We start from the raw sequence: 7300 nt of genomic DNA on the forward strand, positions 1-7300 counted from the left end.
ACAAATTTTAACGATTGTTATGCGACGTGTATCGTCGTTAATTATTTACCACGAACGAGCAACGTGTCATGCGAGTTATTTACCAGTGCGATGAGTCACGGTATCGATATTCACCGTTCTTCCAAGTATATCTGTTGCGAAGAACACCGATGAATCCTAATTAAGATTTATCCTAAGATACACACGTCCATCCCTGTTTGAAGATGAAAAGCACTTGCGAATTTTTACCTGTTCACGACAACGATTTTTCGAACGAACTCGCTTCGTTCGCACTTCATTCCAATGCTTTGTATAACTCGCGAAGTCAAAGCAATAATAAGCGGTACGATACAGTGTTGATTTAACGCAGCTAAATGATTAATTCCTTTCTAACGATGATTCGCAAATGAGTTAAGGAGGTAATCGTGAAAGAGGGTACCGTCACCCGTCGTATTGTGAATAATTCCAATAAAATTGATTGAACAAAAACGCAACAGTTTTGTCTGTGTTTCGTTTCTTTTTCGTTTCGCGAGATGTTTTTATTCCTGTGTAATGTTTCCGCAAATTCTTTAGCCGGGGTTGATCGTGGCGCATAAATGAAAAAATGAAAGAAAAAAAGAACGAAGAAAGTGTTATGATTTTGCTTCGAATGTCTCTTCTTATATGTGTGTACATATTAGATCGCGCATGCCACGATTCTTTCGTCCAGATCCATCGTTACACGCTTTAAACTTTTACGATGCAACGTCTCGGGTGCACGCCGACACAGGGATGAGCGGCCCGCTTGGCCCGGATGAATGTTTCTTCCGCGATCAGGCAATTCCATCGAGTAGCCGCCGTATCCATCTTCATGGTGCCGATAGAGATTCATTTGGTAAAAAGAATTTTGCAAATTCTAAACTGCTTTCAAATGGGTTTTGTAACGGTGAAGTTCTTTTGCTTTTTGGAAGAGCGTTCGATGTAATTGTTTAGGCGTTATTTTAACGTGAAATGACTACTTGAGCTGGGATAATGCTTATAATATTTATCTGAACGTATCATTATGTTAAGCGTGTTTGTTATTTCATTTACAAAACGTTTATGAATCTTAATGTACTTAAAATTCTATTATACTTCTATTACGTATAAGATGAAGTTAAGGGTAGAAGGTTTCCCAAACCTCTTACTCAGCTCGACAATATCTCTTTTTCGTATCAACTTTGCTAGACTTATTTAAACATGGTATTCCTAATATTCACTTTCTTATCACAAAAAAAAAAAAAAAAAAAAAAAAAATGGATAATATGTGAACTTTTAAATTAAAGCTATCTTAATAACGAATGAAATAATCCATTTCATTAAAATATATTTTTTATTGAAATAATTATTTCAACATAGTATAGACTGTATTTAACATTTGTATGCGATATCTATCAAATGTTCTTCTTAACAATTATTATGAATAGCAAACGGCTCTTTGAAACGTAAGATTTCAACAGTAGGACGCGCCCTCCCTAAAGCAGAATTTGATTACTTCGTAATGCCAGACAAGAGGAGAATGAGCAAAGCGATGGTCGCTTGAAACATTTATCAAACGAGAACACCAGTCGAAATACCAACTTTCGGGCGTGTTCCATCAAAGCCGGCGTGCCACCCACGTTAGCGTGCATCCGCGAAACCGCCAAACCGAGCAGTATTAAATTCCTCAGCGATAACGAGATTCTAAATACTTTAAAGTCGCTCAAAGAGAAGGAAGGAACGAGAACGAAGCGGAGAAAGGGAATAAATCAAGCATACGGAACTGGATGAAACAAAAGGAGGAGAAAAAGAAAGAGGTAACGGTACCTGCATCTGAAAAAGGAAGATCGGAGCGTTGCTTCTTTTTCTCATTTCTTTCTCCTCTATCTTTCTTTCCTTTTTTTCTTTTCTTTTCCTCGTCTTATGATAAAAGCAACGCGGATAAAAATAACGACGAACTGAGAACGAGACGAGGATGAAAGGAAAACGCGAGATTGGTCCCTGGCAGTTTTCCGGGCGGCCTTCGTTATTAACGATTAATTACATTTTTGTACCTAGCTGCTAGTTTTGTACTAGTTTTGTAACGTACCTCACCACCGGACGTGCTGTTATTGCATATTTTAAGTGGTTGTTAAAACGGAAGGTTGATCGATCACCCACGAATGTCCGGCGTCATAATGTGATTGTGTACGATCGATGATCGTCGCGATGCTAAACCCACGCTGCCTTGTGTGATAAACATGACATTGGGACCTCGCGAATATTTCATTTTCATTCCGAAAGTTTTGACAGAGAAGCGAGTTTTCAACTATAGACGCTCGAAACGGTCGATAGTTGCGCGTTTCTTCGACCTCCATGAAACGGACTTGACGTGAAATACGAGGAAACTCGTCGATTGCGATGATCCATTGAAACTCGCTTTCTCTCTCTCTCTCTCTCGCTTTCCGTCTAAGTTGTCCTTTGAAACGATATATTTCTCTTCTGTTCGATTTCTGTTCGAGTAATTGGAATAAACGAAACGGAATAAAAAAGTAAGAATATTTGGTCGATACATTGGATCGTGATTATCACACGAGACATACAGGTTGCAAAGTACAATACTATCTTGAGGTTTCACCTGACAGGCCGAGAGTGCTTTAAAGAGTCATTTCAGCGCTGCAAATGAAACATCTAAAAAGTGATAATAAAAGGTAAAGAAAAAAGAGAAGAAGCATTCTCGCTAATTAATATCCATTCATCGTTACGATAATCTATATATCTAGAACGAAAGAAGTAACTGGTTTGCGAATTTATCGATTCTAAAAATGTTCTATTTGATCGCTGAAATACTCGATCTTGCGCGCAAGCAATCAAAAAGACGAATTAACTGGCAAGAAAAACTCGTTGTTAGGATGCAAGCATGCGTTTTATTCACGCTTTGCCTGTTGTCTCGTTCAATGTTTAGATCGATCGATTTTTTCCACGCGTATCAACGAGCGCTTTCGTTAAATAAAAAGGAGAAGATGTTGCGATCGTGCGTGTTGTTAACGAAGCGTTTAATTTCGCGTGCTTTCATCCTGCATGCGTTGATAACTTGCGATCAGGACGCAGGAAACTCGAATCACGGTGGATTCTACGGTGCGATTCTAGTTGTCCGAGCGCAATGACGGGTGTACTACATACGTCGTAATACGAATTCGACGATAACGGTACAATATTAACGATTATTGTCCTAGCGCCATAGAATAGTAAGATGATATTCCAATAATAAATGGCGAGATCGTAGATATCGCAAATTTCACTCGATACACGACTCGGTATAACGCTTTGTATTCATTTATTCCAATATCCTTAACAAGCATCGATTACGCGATTACTGAGATTTTGATTGCGAAATTCGCTCAAATTAACGAGGACTTGTATATTTGTGTGCTTCTACGTTCGTTACACGTTTCTTTTTAATAAAATGAAGTGTCATGCAATTACCAATGCAGATGTTAATTATCGAACAGTGGCTTTAAAGGAGATTCTAATTTATTCGTCATGATATTCGTTCCAATCCTGTGATTTTCTCTCTACGTTATTTTTTGTTATTGAGAAGATTCATCGATCGATACTGATCGTATATCCATAAAAGATTTTGTGTTATTCACAATTATATACTATATAGTCTTTTTTGTACTCGATAATTTTTTCTTTATACTTTAATACGTTAATAACGATCGTTTAATAAGTATCTTTCACAAACTCTACGAAACAAAAGGGAGAATTTCGAAGAATTTTATTTTTTTTAACAAAAAAGGTGTTTTAACAAAACACCTTATCTGCGAGTAAAAGACAAACTATTGGAAAAAACATTCCACTATTTGTTCGGAAATTATTACTTCCGCCAACGTACGATGATTCCTGAAAGTATCGTGGATATTTACCATAGAAAACTTTTATAAATACATGTTACGTGTGTCGTGCGAAACTTTTTGAAATTTTACGAACACCAGAACGAGGCATGATCATATTGGCAAAATTAAGAATAGGGATTTTCCGCAAACAGTTGACAGCGTACCGTTCGCGTTCATGACCTCTTTTTTCCCAGACATTGGTCAGGAAATGTAGGTCGCGCGACGTCGAAGGAACTTCTCGCCTACGTGTTACATAAATGCGCCTTAACCCCTGTGTTCGCGGCGGTCGCGCGCCATTAATATGGTCGTGGGACTCGAGTGTGTCCGTCCTGACACGGAGTGGTACTACTTGCAACAGCGTACCAGTCATTAGTCAATACGCCGACGTTAGTCGATACACGCTGTGGCCGCTGGTCCGCAACCGGCAGCACGAGGCTGGAATAGGGTCGAAAACCCCTTCCATCGAATGGCTTCCTGGAAACAGAGCGATACTTGCTGGCAAACTTTTGAATTCTTGCCAGCTTCCTCCATTGTTCTCATCGACTGATCGATACTATTTTATTGCCCGCGTGTGCAAATCTTCCACGCCTCACGGTGATTTCCTTCTCGTTGCATCTCTCAGATTCGAACGCGATGAAGCCTTTTGATTCTCTTTGATTCAATTTCAGATGGTTTGTTTCTGACCGTTGTTTTGTGGCTGGCTTTGAGGAGGAGAAAAGGGAAGGTGGAAGAGTGGAGATTGATTTTTTAATTTTATCAAGAATTTTAGAATTTCATATAAATATCTTCGCAAGATAATTTTATTTCATGATGTTTGGCTGTTGCTCTTTTGTGTTTTATCGTTTAGAATTGTAAAGAAATAAAGGTAAGTGAAAAAATTAATTTAGACCTCGTATAGAAAAATGGCATTATGTATTGGAAAAGAAATTAGGACTTATGTGGATCAAGGGCATAGATAACTTTGCAATTTACGTTTAACCTGGAATATTTTTCTTTTCATATGTCATGGATTTTAATTCATTCGTTTCATTCGGTTCATTAAGATTTTCTACGTGCGATGATCTAACAAGTTAGATGCACGTACATGACTCTGGAATTTGCATTTCATCTGGAATCTTTTTCTTTCGAAATATCGAAGATCGAGTCGAAATTGTGTGATAATATTGAACGATAGATTCGAGAATATTAAATACATTGATGCTGGCTTGAAGATAGTTGCAGCGTTAACAAAGGTAAAGTTTGGGATTTTACCATTATCAAGAGACGAGAGCTACGTTATAAGTCGAGAGACTGACGTAATATATGAAAAATAGAAATAAAATATGTACTCCTGGAACGTTGTAATAATCTTGTGCAATCTATGCGAGAAAACATATTATTCGGAGAATAGAAAATTTTATCCGAGTTTCTGCAAATTCATAACTACTTGCACAACTTCCCCTTTAATCGAGTATAAATATATTTCTTTCTAATCGTTTCACAAGCACTATTTTGTATCTCTTTTTACCCTGTGAAAATACACAGTAGCATTTAGTTTTAGTTCCAACCACTACTAATGTCGCGATCTTATTCTATGCTGGATCGGTAACATTGGAAACGACACTAGAATGATAAGAAAGTTTGCTACCGTCCGAGACAAAGGACGAAGAAATACATTGGCCGATAGATTTATCGTATATCTTATCTCTACATATATCTTGCCCGAGCCACTGCTCATTTCCTTATCGCGATGATGACTCCTCGCTCGATAAAACCGTTTGTCATAAACTTCTCGACTCTTCTTTCAGAACACTTTCTCCAAATTTCTCACCCATTTCGTAAAACATTATTTTTTATTTTATCGTTCCTTTATTGTTTGTGATTATCGTTCCTCTTCTATCAGAGATACAACCGGTTTTCTTCGTACATTTCATTGGTACCCTAATAATGAAACATCGATAGTATACAAACTAACAGATACAAGAAGGAGTAGAAACAAAGGGGAGGCGGAAGAGAGGGAAAAGGGAGCATTGTTAGCTAAGAGACTGGATAACAGTTAATGTCGCATTACGACGTTGACTGCATAAGAACGTCGGTTGTTCGAAATCGTGTAAGCGCAAAGGAACAGTGGCAAAGAAATTCATCGAGATGACGGAAACCACCGAGGAAGCCAGAGTAAGCATTGACAAAGGATTAACGTTAAATTGAATAGGACGTATGAATTGAATAGTTTCTCACAACGGGAATAATTAAACCTAATTAGCACGGTAAGGAATGGTTGCTAAGGACATAGTAAATAAGGATACCATTTTGAGCGAATTTTCGTACGAACATTTTTCTGGATATTGCTACCAACTTACTCTTAAATCTTGATTAGATAACAAACACGATATTCCAAACTTTTTAAATTTTCACTGTTGCTTCACGCGTGATTCGTTCTAAGGCTCGTGCGATTTTCGTTTTATCGCATTCGTGAATCGATGTTGTTACACGTAAGAAACATACACTTTCGTATGCAAATACGAGGCAAGCTCGTATCGTTGTTCGATCAACCGATTCAGAAGATGTTCGAGATGCAACTACGAATGTTAATCGGATATTGACTTATATATTAGTCGATTAGTGATACGCATGGTTGTTCTCGATCTGCGTGTTAAGAGGATATTCGCGTGCACGTTGGGTAATATGGCACGAACCATATTTAATACCGGTTTGATCGATGCGTTGTTTGAAAAACCTCGTAGAAAATGATCATTTTATTCGTTGATGGCGATTCAAGTTGTTCGATATTCGTGTAATCGATCGCGTGCAACGTGTAATTCTCATGTGTAATTTGTAATGGTTAGCTCTCGATAAAGGCGAAATTGTTAACGAGTGAGGAGAATAAGGTAGAAGGCACGTATACATATTGATAATAGGAAATTACGAGTAATGGTTTTAATTGATTTTAAATGATCGGCGTATGGAGATCTGATTTTAACTTTTTGATTTTGTTTGAAGCATATTTTTAAATACTTACAAATACTTCAATGGTAGAAATATATTTATATCTCGATTTTGTATTATGGCATATAGAAAATGACGTACGCATTTATTTGTTACGTACATAAATGTAATCGTATTTATATACACATAAAGCGAGGTGCGGCTAGAACAACTGTGATAACAAAAGTACATATATATACCTACATATTGCAGGTATAAAGTGAAAAATTTTTTTAATTATATTATATTTTTTAATTATATTATTAATACGAAATGAGTATTTTATATAGAATTAATTGAACTAATTTTTTGCAGACCTACTCCATGCAATGAATATAAATAATAATCCAAAAAGTAGAAAAACAGTATACGCGAGGCAATACATGAGCACTGGTAATCTACAAATTGAAACAGGAAAACTAAAGTTACATTTCAATTTTAAAACATTCGTTGCAATGCTAATTTTTAAGCAACATCGTCGA

This window comes from Bombus terrestris, chromosome 6 (genome assembly GCF_910591885.1).
Source record: "Bombus terrestris chromosome 6, iyBomTerr1.2, whole genome shotgun sequence".
Taxonomy (NCBI): domain Eukaryota; kingdom Metazoa; phylum Arthropoda; class Insecta; order Hymenoptera; family Apidae; genus Bombus; species Bombus terrestris.